The 14,118-nt window shown below is 55.6% G+C and overlaps 1 long non-coding RNA gene across 2 annotated transcripts; it reads right to left on the minus strand.

The window, feature by feature from the left end:
- Positions 1-6,412: 6,412 nt before the first annotated feature.
- On the minus strand, positions 6,413-13,644 carry LOC140192993 (uncharacterized). 2 transcript variants are annotated; one of them, XR_011884551.1, is made up of 3 exons: positions 13,484-13,644; positions 7,868-7,942; positions 6,413-7,468 (listed from the first exon to the last, which is right to left on the minus strand). It is a non-coding gene; the product is annotated as an uncharacterized lncRNA (long non-coding RNA). The 2 variants fall into 2 exon arrangements; XR_011884550.1 differs by having other exon boundaries at positions 6,413-7,471.
- Between the last annotated feature and the right edge of the window lie 474 nt (positions 13,645-14,118).

Below are 14,118 nucleotides of genomic sequence, written 5' to 3' on the forward strand. Positions count from 1 at the left end.
CTGACTGGATTAGAGAGGGTGCAGAGGAGATTCACCGGGATGCTGCCCGGATTAGAGAGGGTGCAGAGGAGATTCACCGGGATGCTGCCTGGATTAGAGACCGTGCAGAGGAGATTCACCAGGATGCTGCCTGGATTAGAGAGGGTGCAGAGGAGATTCACCGGGATGCTGCCCGGATTAGAGAGAGTGCAGAGGTGATTCACCAGGACGCTGCCGGGATTAGAGAGGATGCAGAGAAGATTCGCCAGGACGCTGCCCGGATTAGAGAGGGTGCAGAGGAGATTCACCAGGACGCTGCCTGGATTAGAGAGAATGCAGAGGAGATTCACCAGGGATGCTGCCCGGATTAGAGAGGCTGCAGAGGAGATTCACCAGGACACTGCCCGGATTAGAGAGGGTGCAGAGGAGATTCGTCAGGACGCTGCCCGGATTAGAGAGGGTGCAGAGCAGATTCACCAGGAGGCTGCCTGGATTAGAGAGGGTGCAGAGGAGATTCACCAGGAAGCTGCCTGGATTAGAGAGGGTGCAGAGGAGATTCACCAGGATGCTGCCGGGATTAGAGAGGGGGCGGGGAGGGGGGGCGGTTGGTTTGGAATTCACCCCCTTGAGGACGATTGGGACCAGTGCATGGCCTCGCAGAGGTGGGCTGAACTTTCCAAGAAGTTTGCGTCGAATGGGCTGGCTGCCAAGAACTTCGACAAACTTTCATGGAAAACAGCGGAGTGTGTCCTGACTCGAGCGCAGGACAGCCTGGAATTCAGCTGAATGCCCAGGGAGGGAAGAGCCAACGGGAAGTTGTGGATAGGGCCCCGGTCTATCACAGGTAAAGCCCTCCCCATCGCTGAGCATATCAACACAGACCACTCTCCACAGGAAACTGGCATCCATCATCAGGGACACCCACCACCCAGGACACGCTCTCCTCTCACTGCTGCCATCAGGAAGGAGGTACAGGAACCTCAGGACCCACACCACCAGGTTCAGGGACAGTTATCACCCCTCATCCATCAGGAAGGAGGTACAGGAGCCTCAGGACCCACACCACCAGGTTCAGGGACAGTTATCACCCCTCGACCATTGGGAAGGAGGTACAGAACACGGATGGGAAAGGTTTACAGGGATACAGGACGAACACGGGCAGATAGGGACTTGCTGGGATCGTTTTTGCCGCATGAAGATTAGTTTAGCAATTAAGAATCGTTGGAGAGAGCTTCAAACGAGGAGATAAAGAGAGATTTCCTTCATCTTATCAACGCTCCCTGGGTGTTCCCCCCCCCCCAGGCGCTCCTCCCTCCCGCAGGGCGTTAGGGTTCTCGGTGTTGGCTGGCCGCCGTTCACCGGAGCTCAGAGCCCCGTCCCGGGATGATTAACTCGCGGCCCGATTTCAGCCTCTCCCCGCCCTGCTTCGCTCCCAAGCGTCCCCGCCCTCCGGCCGGGGCGAAGTTCCGGGTTTCTGCCGCCCAGCCACAGCGCCGGGGGGAGGCCAGCGGGGCGGGCGGGGAGGGGAAGACTGAACAGTCGGCGCCGTTCCGGGCCAAGCGCAGGGCTCGGGGTGATGATCCGATCCGCCGGGAAACGGTGCATGCGAGGGAAGCTTTTGTGCTTTTTATTTAACCCGGAGCTCGGTGCCTGCGACCGGACTGCTGTGGCTGGAGCCGCCTGGGTGAGATTCCCCGCGGAGCCGGAGCCGTCGGGTGGAGGAAAGACGGCTGGGGTGGGGCGGTGGCGCGGCCGCACCGGGGAATTACGGTCTGCACTGCCCCCTGTTGGATAGAGGAGGGAGTGCAGCAGGCTGCGTCGTGGGCTGATGGTCCGCGCTGCCCCCTGTTGGATGGTGGAGGGACTACGCGGAGGGCAGGGATCGCGGTCCGTGCTGCCCCCTGCTGGGCGGCGGCGACCCCGGTCGGGGGATGCGCCACCGTGCTGCCCCCTGCTGGATGGAGGAGGGTCTGCCGGCTCCTTGCTGGGAATGGCTTCGGTTCCCTTACATTTCAATTCAAGTTTCACCGCCAGTTCAACCGTGCATAAATACCCCTGGATGCTGCCAAACGAGACACAGCGTTTCACCACGGGCAGCCCAGGGAGGCCGGGTCGTTGGGTGCATTTGAGGCAGAGGGTTGTAGGTACAATAAAGTCATACTGCAACCGGAACGAAAGCCAATTTCCCCCGGGATCAATAAAGTATGACTATGCTCGCGATTGGACACGGAATCAAGGGTCACAGAGAGACGGCCGGGGAGTGGGGCGGAGGAGGGGGAATAACTATCAACCCTGCTTGAATGGTGGAGCAGGCTTGACGGGCCAAATGGCCTAATTCTGCTCCCATGTCTGAGGGTCTTCTCGCACGAATGACTTCCTACTTGGAGGCGGATCTCTCCTCCCGCAGATGACCCCCAGACATCAGCGTGGCTCCTGAAAGCCAAGCGACTCCAGCCGACAAGGCGGAGGACGATGAATGGCAGCAACCGGCCCCATGAGCCTCCCATTCCAATTTCCCTTCAACGCTGAAGGCGGCCCCGCGTCCACCGCTTGCGCCGGCGGCTCGACCCGCCCTCCCGAGTGTAGAGGATCCCCCCCCCACCTCGTGTCCTCCGCCCCCTTAAACCTCTCACCTCTCACCCTTAACCCACGACCTCTGGTTGCAGTCCCATCCGGCCTCAGTGGGGGGAAAAATAGCCCGCTTGCATTCACCCTATGTGCACCCCTCAGAATTTCACTAACCTCTAGCAAATCAAAACCCACCCCCCGCCCGCGCCCCCCCCCATCTTCCATTCTCAATGGAATCAGGTCCTAAGCTCTTCAAGCTTTCCCGGTAACTCCAGGCCCACATGACCATTAAGGAGATTTAAGAAAGCCTTGGGAGCGACCCGGGGAGAAGAATTCACTAACCCCTTACAGACAGCGGTTCTTTGCCCTTGTTACGTTTGACAATAACAGACTCGGGTTTGCCTTGCTAAGTAACATTTCTGATGAGAGTAACCACACGCCACCGCGTCGGGCACTGAGGTTCTTTTTTTTCCCCACTGCGGGCATGCTCGGCGGATCTATAGAATCGGAACTGTAAACAGGATCAGTGTGCGACAAACTGTGCCGATGTAGACAGCGATAAATAACGATAGCGGGAGATAACGAGTTAAAGAGTCCTTGAATGAGGGTAGTTATCCCCCTTTTGTTCAGGGAACATATGGTTGAGGGGTAATAACTGTTCCTGAACCTGGTGGTGTGGGTCCTGAAGCTCCTGTACCTCCTTCCTGATGGTTGAGGGGTGATAACTGTTCCTGAACCTGGTGGTGTGGGTCCTGAGGCTCCTGTACCTCCTTCCTGATGGTCGAGGGGTAATAACTGTTCCTGAACCTGGTGGTGTGGGTCCTGAGGCTCCTGTCCCTCCTTCCTGATGGTCGAGGGGTAATACCTGTCCCTGAACCTGGTGGTGTGGGACCTGAGGCTCCTGTACCTCCTTCCTGATGGTTGAGGGGTAATAACTGTTCCTGAACCTCGTGGCGTGGGTCCTGAGGCTCCTGTACCTCCTTCCTGATGGTTGAGGGGTGATAACTGTTCCTGAACCTGGTGGTGTGGGTCCTGAGGCTCCTGTACCTCCTTCCTGATGGCTGAGGAGTGATAACTGTCCCTGAACCTGGTGACGTGGGTCCTGAGGCTCCTGTACCTTCTACCTTATGGCAGCAGCGTGAAGAGAGCCTGTCCTGGGTGGTGGGGGTCCCTGATGATGGAGGCTGCTTTCCTGCGACAGTGCTCCATGTCGATGTGCTCAATGGCGGGGAGGGTTTTACCCGCGATGGACTGGGCCGTATCTGCTACCTTTTGTAGAATTTTCTGCTCAAAGGCCTTGGTGTTCCCATACCAGCCAGTCAATACACTCTCCACCACACATCTGCAGGAGTCTGCCAAGGTTTCTGACGACGCGCCGAATCTCGGCAGAGTTCTGAGGAAGAAGTGGCTGTCGTGCTTTCTTCGCGATAGTATCATTCGTGCAGAGATTGAGATGTTCTTGACCGGACACGGGATCAAAGGGTGCCCCAGCAACAACCTGGCACTCAACGTCAGTCAGACCAAAGAGCTGATTGTGGACTTCAGGAAGGGTGAGACGAGGGAACACATACCAATCCTCAGAGAGGGATCAGAAGTGGAGAGAGTGAGCAGCTTCACGTTCCTGGGTGTCAAGATCCCTGAGGATCTGACCTGGTCCCAACACATCGATGTAGTTATAAAGAAGGCAAGACAGCGGCTGTACTTCATTAGGAGTTTGAAGAGATTTGGTTTGTCAACAAATACGCTCGAAAACTTCTCTAGTTGTCCGGTGGAGAGCATTCTGACAGTCTGTATCACTGTCTGGTTCGGAGGGGCTACTGCACAGGACCGAAAGAAGCTGCAGAGGGTTGTAAATCTAGTCGGCTCCATCTTGGGCTCTCGCCGACAGAGTACCCAGGACATCTTCAGGGAGCGGTGTCTCGGAGAGACAGCGTCCATGATTAAGGACCCTCCAGCACCCAGGGCATGTCCCTTTTCTCACTGTTACCGTCAGGTAGGAGGTACAGGAGCCTGAAGACACACACTCAGCGATTCAGGAACAGCTTCTTCCCCTCTGCCATCCGATTCCTGAATGGACACTGAACCCCTGGACACCACCTCACTTTTTAATATATATTATTTCTGTTCTTGCACGTTTTTAAAATATCTGTTCAATATACATAATTGATTTACTTGTTTTTGTTATTATGTTTTATTTTATTAATCTTTTCTCTCTCTGCTAGGTTATGTATTGAACTGCTGCTGCTAAGTTAACAAATTTCACGCCGCATGCCGGCGATAAGAAGCAGGTTTTGTGGCCCCCTCCTCATTTTCGGCCACATTTGATATGATCAGGGCTGGCGTGGGTCTCTCACAACCTTTAATTTAAAACGGCAGCCATGGTCAGATAATCAATAATTGCCTTTGCTGTTCAATAATCGATAGAAAGCGGACTCAGCAAGCAGGACGGGCAGCCTCCGAACGGCGGCCGGGGCACCCACCCCATCACCCCCGGGCAGGGCACGCCTCCGCCCGGCCGCCGGCCCCAGGACTAGTCGGTCGATGGGTCGGTACAGCGCCCCCTAGCGGCCGCAGCCGGTCAGACCGAGACGGGCGTTCGCGCAGGCGCAGTAACACCCTCCTCCAGGGAGGTAGCCGACCGAGCCTCCCCTCCTCAAGGCCGCGGCGACCGGCCAGCTGCCCTCGCGTCCTGGCCAGCCGGCCCAGCTCCCCCCGTCTCCCCGGGCGAACCGAGCCCGACGGGGGCTGGTGGGGGGAGGTGAAAAGGTTGCCCGGTTCGGGCTCCCGTCCGAGCCCATATGCAAATTAGAACTTCCTTATAAGGGCGCACCCCGCTGATTTAAAGGGGAAGTTAAAAGGGGATGTCGCTCGCTTATTTCGTTTTTAGTTCGGCAGAGTTCCCCACGGCTTTCATTGGTTGGGAAGGAGGGGCCTCTCTGCTCGGGGAAGGGCCTCGCCGGCCGTTCAGCCCAACCCATATGCTATCCCACACCCATCCCCTGCCGATCCTGTCTATCGTTTTTTAACACTCCCCCCCCATTCCCCTGACCCTCCAAGAAACAGAGACCTGGGTGGGCCAAGCACTCCCTCATAACTTCAGGACTTCGAGAACCACCAGCTCTTTCGAGTTTGACCGCTGTACGAAAGGGAGGGTGGGAAGCAACGTTTTGCACCCGAGAAGGGTCTCGGCCCGCAACTTCTTCCTCCCTTTCCAGGCCTGCCGGGTTCCGCTCCCTTCCGCTCGGTGGGCCGTGCCGGAATCTAGCTCCCCCCCCACCCCAAACGACACAGGAGCCGTCGCCTCCTCCCACCTCCGCCGTCCGATCCCCCCGAACCGCGGGCGATGACATCCCCGATCCTGCATCCCTTGGCCCACTGCTCTGACCAGGGCGGGGTGCCCTCTGGAACTTGCCGACAACCTTCCCGGCTCTCCCCCCCCTCCCCCCGCCCCGTGCCTTCGGATTTGGCGTGGCCGGCAGGATTTGAGATCCTCGGACCCCTCCAGCCCTTCCCCAAAGTAGCGGGAGAGTAGGGGGCTCTTCGCTTCTCCGAGGTTTAGCGACCGCCGCCTCTGGGCTACAAACGTGCAGCAGCCTTGTGGGTGAGCTCAAGTCCTCAAGGACACAACGGGCCTATCGGCTGAGGCTCGACCTGGCGACCCTCGGATCACTAGTCCGGCGCCCTAACCACTAGGCCCCGCGTCTCCTCGTCGGTACCCCCGTCCCGCGGTGGGGGGGGGGTGCGGGGTGGAGCAGAACCTGCTGCCGGCCCCTCCCCGGCTCAGGCCCGGACGACACCCGCACCCCCGCCCCCCACGACCCCAGGAAAGACGCGCGGCTCCCCGTTTGGTTTTTTCAAAACGGTTTATTCGAAAACAAGTCCGAGGGGTCGCCGTGGCCCTCCCCCTTCCATTTTCTTCCCTCCACGACCCCCCCCTCCCCCCACACTTCACCGCTGCCCCACTTGTGTGATGTTCTGGGCCGGAGGCTTCTTGGGGCCTAGTCCGGCCTGTGAGGCGGGGAGGCCGGTGGAGAGTGGGGGGGGGTAGCGAGGGTGCCGTCGGGATTTGATCCCGCGAGCCTGGAGGCCTGCGTCTACCCCACTTCGCATTCCACCACCCCCCCACCCTCCCCTCCCGCTCCAGGCCCCCGTGGGGGGTCGGGGGGGGCCCAAAGCAGACCTCCAGGCCTCAGACCCAGCCTGGCCGAGGACGTTGAAATAAATTAACAGGAGACACGAGAGAGGCAGAGAAAGAGAGAGGGAGAGAGAGAGTCAGAGACGTTGAGAGAGACACACAGAGAGAGCGAGAGAGAGAGAGCAAGAGAGAGAGACAGAGTGTGAGAGAGAGAGACAGACAGCGAGAGAGACAGAGTGTGAGAGAGAGAGAGACAGAGAGAGAGCGAGAGAGACAGAGTGTGAGAGAGAGAGACAGACAGCGAGAGAGACAGAGTGTGAGAGAGAGAGAGAGACAGAGAGAGAGCGAGAGAGACAGGGTGTGAGAGAGAGAGACAGAGAGAGATGGAGAGAGAGGCACAGATAGAGATAGAGGGAGAGACAGACAGACAGAAAGAGAGAGGGAGGGAGAGAGAGGGAGGGAACAAGAGAGCACCATCCACAGGAGATCGTGGTTAAGACTCTGAGGAGTGGCCGGGCGTGTCCTGGCAGCCCTCCCTCGTCCCCGACTGCGTAGCACGTCCACCTCGACAGCTGCATACTCGACACGGGGGTGGTGTTGTGGGGGGGGGAGAAGAATCCGGGCCTTGCCTCCGGGACGATCTGCCTCAGCCGCCCCCGACCCCGGGCAGCAGGACGGCGCGGGGCTCGTCGGAAGACCGGCTCCCCGCTTTCCTGTTTTTTTATTCCCTCCTCGTCCTCCTCCTCCTCCTCCTCCGCTCTCCACCTCTGTCCTTTGTTCAGAGTCCTGCTGTGGCGGAGATAGAGAGAGAGAGAGAGAGAGAGAGACGGGAGAGGACTCGGTCGGCGAGGGGCGGGGTGGAGCTGCGGAGGTCGTCGCGGGACAGGGAGCAGAGCCGGGCTGAGAGGGGGCAGACGCAGTTTAACCCGGACACGCGTGAACCGATTCACTTCGGGACGGTCGGACGTGACGGCGCAGTTCAGGGTCAAGGGCGGGATTCTCCGCGGTGCGGGGGGGGGGGCAGGTCCGCAGATACCCCCCCCCCCCCGATACAGGGGTGGGTAAAACCACGAGGGGCACAGATAGGGTGAGCAGGCACCATCTTTCCTCCCCCTGCCCCCCAGGGTCGGGGGAACCTAGGCCAACCCATCACACACAACGCCCAGACCGAAGGTAAAAACTTACTTGAAAATCGGGCGCGGTAGCTGTCGTCGTTTTCCGCGTCTTCACCTCCGCATGGAAAAATAGTTTGCCCAGACCCTGGAACGTTGAGCGGGATGGGGGCGGGGGGTGGGGGGGTGGAGATGGGGAAAGACAGAGAGAGAGAGAGAGAGGGAGGAGGGACCGTGGGAGAGATGGAGAGAGGCAGAGTTGGCGGGTGAGGGTGGTGGAGGGAGGGAGGGAGTTACAGCGATTAACCACGAGGCAGACACACCCTTCGGCCCATCGAGTCCCTGCCGACCCCGCATCGCCCAGGGCATTGGGAAGCGGGCCGGAAGTATAGAAGGTGAGGCTCGCCTTCCTCAGTGGCGGGAGAGTTCGGAAACCGGAGGCGCGAGGGGGGACGCGGGGGGGGGGGGCTCTCAGTGAGAACCCCCCCCTCCCAACGCCGAGGGGCAGGCCGAGTCGGCGGGGAGGAGGCGGCCAAGATTCGCCGCCAGCCTTTGGTTTTACAGAAACGCTCAGGTCAGGCCGAGGCTTTGTAGTCGGGACGGTTTCGAAAGGCCGGCCCCTCGATTTCGAGGCCGTGCCCCCCCCCAGTGCTGGGCACCCCCCCGCCAGAGGAAACACCCTCTCCTCCCCCACCCTATCCAGTCCCTTCCAACGTCCGTCAGGGTCTCAATGAGATCCCAGCCCCTTTGCATTCTTCTCAATTCTAGAGCGTCTAGGCCCAAAGCTGCCAGGCCTGCCTCGCACGCTGACCCCTTCACTCCCGGAGACATCCTCGCCAGCCTCCTCTGGCGACAACACCCCTTGGACGTAAGTAAACGCCCACCTCCTCGATCACAGGACTCGGCCTGCTGGGAGCCTTGCTCCAGGACTCCCAAGTCCCTCTGCGCCTCCGAATGTCTGCGCCTTCTGCCCATTTAGTTATCTGGGGACCACAACAACCCATCCGGGGCTGAGTCCGATATATTGAAAGGAGGTGGAGCGTTACGTGGGAGGGAAGACCCCAAGACCGTCAGATTGTCGGAGCAGATGCCGTGTCCCCTTGCCCTGGGCTCCCCTGCCACGGGAAATGACTCTGCCACATCTCATCCCAACTGATTCCCAAGCGCCGGAACCTGGGCCTTAGCACTCAGATCTGCAGCTGGATCTTCAGCTTCCTCACAGACAGGACCCAGGCTGTAAAAATAGGGGACAAGCTCTCCTCTACAATCACTCTGAGCACGGGTGCCCCACAAAGCTATGTACTCAGCCCCCTGCTGTACGCACTGTACACCCATGATTGTGTAGCCAAGCTTCCATCGAACTCAATATATAAGTTTGCTGATGACACCACAATTGTAGGCCGTATCTCGGGTAATGATGAGTTTGAGTACAGAGAGGAAATTAAGAACCTGGCGGGATGGTGCGAAGACAACAACCTATCCCTCAACGTCAGCAAGACGAAGGAATCGGTTGTTGACTTCAGAAGGAGTAGCGGACCGCACGACCCCATTTACGTCGGTGGAACAGGTCAAAAGCTTTAAGTTCCTCGGGGTCAATATCACAAATGACCTGACTTGGTCCAACCAAGCAGAATTCACTGCCAAGAAGGCCCACCAGCGCCTTTACTTCCTGAGGAAACTAAAGATGTTTGTCCTGTCCCCTAAATCCCTCACTAATTTTTATAGATGCACCGTAGAAAGCATTCTTCTAGGGTGCATCACAACCTGGTATGGAAGTTGTCCTGTCCAAGACCGGAAGAAGCTGCAGAAGATCGTGAACACGGCCCAGCACATCACACAAACCAATCTTCCGTCCTTGAACTCACTTTACACCGCACGCTGTCGGAGCAGTGCTGCCAGGATAATCAAGGACACGACCCACCCAGCCAACACAGTTTTCATCCCTCTTCCCTCCGGGAGAAGGCTCAGGAGCTTGAAGACTCATACGGCCAGATTTGGGAACAGCTTCTTTCCAACTGTGATAAGACTGCTGAACGGATCCTGACCCGGATCTGGGCTAAATATCCGGACCTGCCTCTCGGTATTTTTGCACTACCTTACTTCCCATTTTTCTATTTTCTATTTATGATTTATAATTATTAATTTTTATATTTACTAATTTTAACTATTTTTAATATCTTTAATATTTAATATTTGTAATCCAGGGAGTGGGAAGCGCAGAATCAAATATCGCTGTGATGATTGTACGTTCGAGTACCAATTGTTTGGCGACAATAAAGTAAAATAAATCCTTCAGTCCTCTTAAGGTTTGGAATGTGTCTCTGAGATCCCCCTCTCGCTCTCCTGAACCCCAGGCAGTGCAGCCTGAGAGCTGACAGACGTTCCTCATCATGGTAAGGCGGCGGCCGCGTCTCGCCAGGGGTTTGGGGAGTTCTGGTTTGTCCCCTAAAAACACTCGAAAACTTCTCTAGTTGTCCGGTGGAGAGCATTCTGACAGTCTGTATCACTGTCTGGTACGGAGGGGCTACTGCACAGGACCGAAAGAAGCTGCAGAGGGTTGTAAATCTAGTCAGCTCCATCTTGGGCTCTCGCCAACAAAGTACCCGGGACATCTTCAGGGAGCGGTGTCTTGGAAAGGCAGCGTCCATTATTAAGGACCCTCCAGCACCCAGGGCATGTCCCTTTTCTCACTGTTACCGTCAGGGAGGAGGTACAGGAGCCTGAAGGCACACACTCAGCGATTCAGGAACAGATCCTTCCCCTCTGCCGTCCCATTCCTGAATGGACATTCAACCCTTGGACACGACCTGACTTTTTAATATATATTATTTCTTTTCTTTGCATGGTTTTTCATCTACTTAATATACATATACTGTAATTGACTTACTTATTTACTGTCATTATTATTTTATTTATTATTAAGGCTAAGGTACCGGTGACCCCTGTTTCCATCCAGGGTGGACATGGTGGAGGATTACAAATACCTGGGGATATGAATTGACAATAAACTGGACTGGTCTAAGAACACTGAGGCTGTCTACAAGAAGGGTCAGAGCCGTCTCTATTTCCTGAGGAGACTGAGGTCCTTTAACATCTGCCGGACGATGCTGAGGATGTTCTACGAGTCTGTGGCGGCCAGTGCGATCATGTTTGCTGTTGTGTGCTGGAGCAGCAGGCTGAGGGTAGCAGACACCAACAGAATCAACAAACTCATCCGTAAGGCCAGTGATGTTGTGGGGATGGAACTGGACTCTCTCACGGTGGTGTCTGAAAAGAGGATGCTGTCCAAGTTGCATGCCATCTTGGACAATGTCTCCCATCCACTACATAATGCACTGGGTGGGCACAGGAGTACATTCAGCCAGAGACTCATTCCACCGAGATGCAGCACAGAGCGTCATAGGAAGTCATTCCTGCCTGTGGCCATCAAACTTTACAACTCCTCCCTTGGAGGGTCAGACTCCCTGAGCCGATAGGCTGGTCCTGGACTTATTTCCCGGCATAATTTACATATTACTATTTAACTATTTATGGTTTTAGATTGCTATATTTATACTCTATTCTTGGTTGGGGCAACTGTAACGAAACTCATTTTCCCTCGGGATCAATAAAGTATGACTATCTATCTATTATTTTAATTTTAATTATTATTATTAGTTTTCCTCTCTCTCTCTCTCTGCTAGATCATGCATTGCATTGAACTGCTGCTGCTAAGTTAACAAATTCCACGACACGGTGATAATAAACCGGATTCCGATTTTGACCTGGAACTCAATGCAGGACGGGGAAGCCTCCCAGTCCCGTCCGAGCTACCGCGCTGGCTCCCAGTGCCTTGCAAAATTGGTTTTAAGGTTCTCTGAATCCCCTTTTAAAGTTCTCAAGTGGTCCGGGACCACAGACTCCTTTTCCGTTTTATAAACCCGCTCGAAGCTACTGCGCCATCTCCCCGCCCGCCTGTGAAGTTTGAAGCCTGATTTATACTTCTGCGGCAACTGGGACGCTGGGACTTCGGGGGAACCGTCGCCACGGGACTTCCGGGACCTTGTGGATCCTGAGAATCCTGGAACTGGGAACTTGAGATTTGGGGAGTCTTGGGACTTGGGGAATTCAGTGCTCCAGAACATTAACAGGCCTTGAGAGTCCTTGAGAGGACTCTGGACTTCAAGAACCTCTACGACTGTCCTTGACAGGATTTGAAAGACTTTGAGAGAACTCTAGACCTCTACAACTGTCCCTGACATGATTTGAAAGTCTTTGAGGGAACTATAGATCTCTACGACTATACCTGACACGATTTGAAAGTCTTTGAGGAAACTATAGATCTCTACAACTATCCTTGACAGGACGTTAGAGACTTTGAGAGAACTCTAGACCTCTACAACTATCCTTGAGAGGACTTGAAAGACTTTGAGAGAACTCTAGATCTCTAGAACCTCTACGACGGTCCTTGAAAGAACTTGAGAGGCTTTGAGAGAACTCTAGTACCTCTATGACTATCCTTCACAGGACTTGAGAATCTTTCAGAGAACTCCACAACTCTACGACTATCCCTGACAGGACTTGAAAGTCTTTGAGAGAACTCTAGACCTCTAGAACCTCTACGACTATCCTTGACAGGACCTGAGAGTCTTTGAGAGGACTCCAGACTGCCAGAACATCTACAACTATCCTTGACAGGACTTGAGAGGCTTTGAGAGAACTCTAGACCTCTAGAACCTCTACAAATGTTCTTGAAAGAACTTCAGAGTCTTTGAGAGAACTCTAGACCTCTAGAACCTCTACGACTATCCTTGACAGGACCTGAGAGTCTTTGAGAGGACTCCAGACCTCTAGAACCTCTATGACTATCCTTGACAGGACTTGAGAGTCTTTGAGAGAACTCTAGACCTCTATGACTGTCCCTGACAGGATTTGGAAGACTTTGAGAGAACTCTAGACCTCTATGACTATCCTTGAAAGAACTTGAGAGTCTTTGAGAGGACTCCAGACTGCCAGAACATCTACAACTATCCCTGACAGGAGTTGAGAGTCTTTGAGAGAACTCTAGACCTCTACGACTATTCCTGACAGGACTTGAGAGTCTTTGAGAGAACTCTAGACCTCTACAACTATCCTTGACAGGACTTGAGAGGCTTTGAGAGAACTCTAGACCTCTAGAACCTCTACGACTATCCTTGACAGGACCTGAGAGTCTTTGAGAGGACTCCAGACCTCTAGAACCTCTATGACTATCCTTGACAGGACTTGAGAGTCTTTGAGAGAACTCTAGACCTCTATGACTATCCTTGACAGGACTTGAGAGTCTTTGAGAGAACTCTAGACCTCTACAACTGTCCCTGACAGGATTTGGAAGACTTTGAGAGAACTCTAGACCTCTATGACTATCCTTGAAAGAACTTGAGAGTCTTTGAGAGGACTCCAGACTGCCAGAACATCTACAACTATCCCTGACAGGAGTTGAGAGTCTTTGAGAGAACTCTAGACCTCTACGACTATTCCTGACAGGACTTGAACGGACTCCAGACCTCGCGACCTCCATGCGTTATAACTTTAACCTTTGGGACTCCTGGAGCCGGGGTCTCGGGACTTTTGGGCCTCGTGGGCCTTTGAGATGCCGGGACGTGCGGTGCGTGTGTGGGGGGGTCGGGGACTTTGAGCCGGACGCTGGGGAGCTGGCGGGTCCACTCACCTATAGTAGTCCTCTTGCCCGGGCAGGGGCACCCCCTGCAGCCAGTGCTGGTGGTGTTCGAGGGCCAGCCGCTGGAGCTCGGCCGACTGGGCCTGCATGGCCTGGAGCTGGTGGGCGGCCGACAGGGGGGCCGCGAGGGATCCCGGCAGCTCTCTGTACGGTGGCCCTGGGGTGGGGGGGAGCGGGGGGGAGAGAAAGACACCGCGGTTAGGCTCAGGACCCAGGCAACGGTGGGCGGCATTCGGCCAACTTTGGGCTGGTAAAACTCCCTGTTGGCTGGAAGTATCTCCACCTCCGCACCCTTCCTGGGATCTCCCCATACTGAGTGAGGGATCTCTCCACACTCCCCTGGGATCTCCCCATACCAAGAGAGGGATCTCCCCACACCAAATGATCTCCCCACTCTCCCTGGGATCTCCCTATGCCGAATTATCTCCCCACTCAACTGAGGGATCTCCCCCACTCACCCTGGGATCTCCCCATACCAAGAGAGGGATCTCCCCACACCAAATGATCTCCCCACTCTCCCTGAGATCTCTCCATACCAAGAGAGGGATCTCCCCCACTCACCCTGGAATCTGCCAACACCGGATTATCTCCCTACTCAACTGAGGGATCTCCCCATTCACCCTGGG

Source organism: Mobula birostris, unplaced genomic scaffold (genome assembly GCF_030028105.1).
Source record: "Mobula birostris isolate sMobBir1 unplaced genomic scaffold, sMobBir1.hap1 scaffold_3322, whole genome shotgun sequence".
Classification (NCBI taxonomy): Eukaryota; Metazoa; Chordata; class Chondrichthyes; order Myliobatiformes; family Myliobatidae; genus Mobula; species Mobula birostris.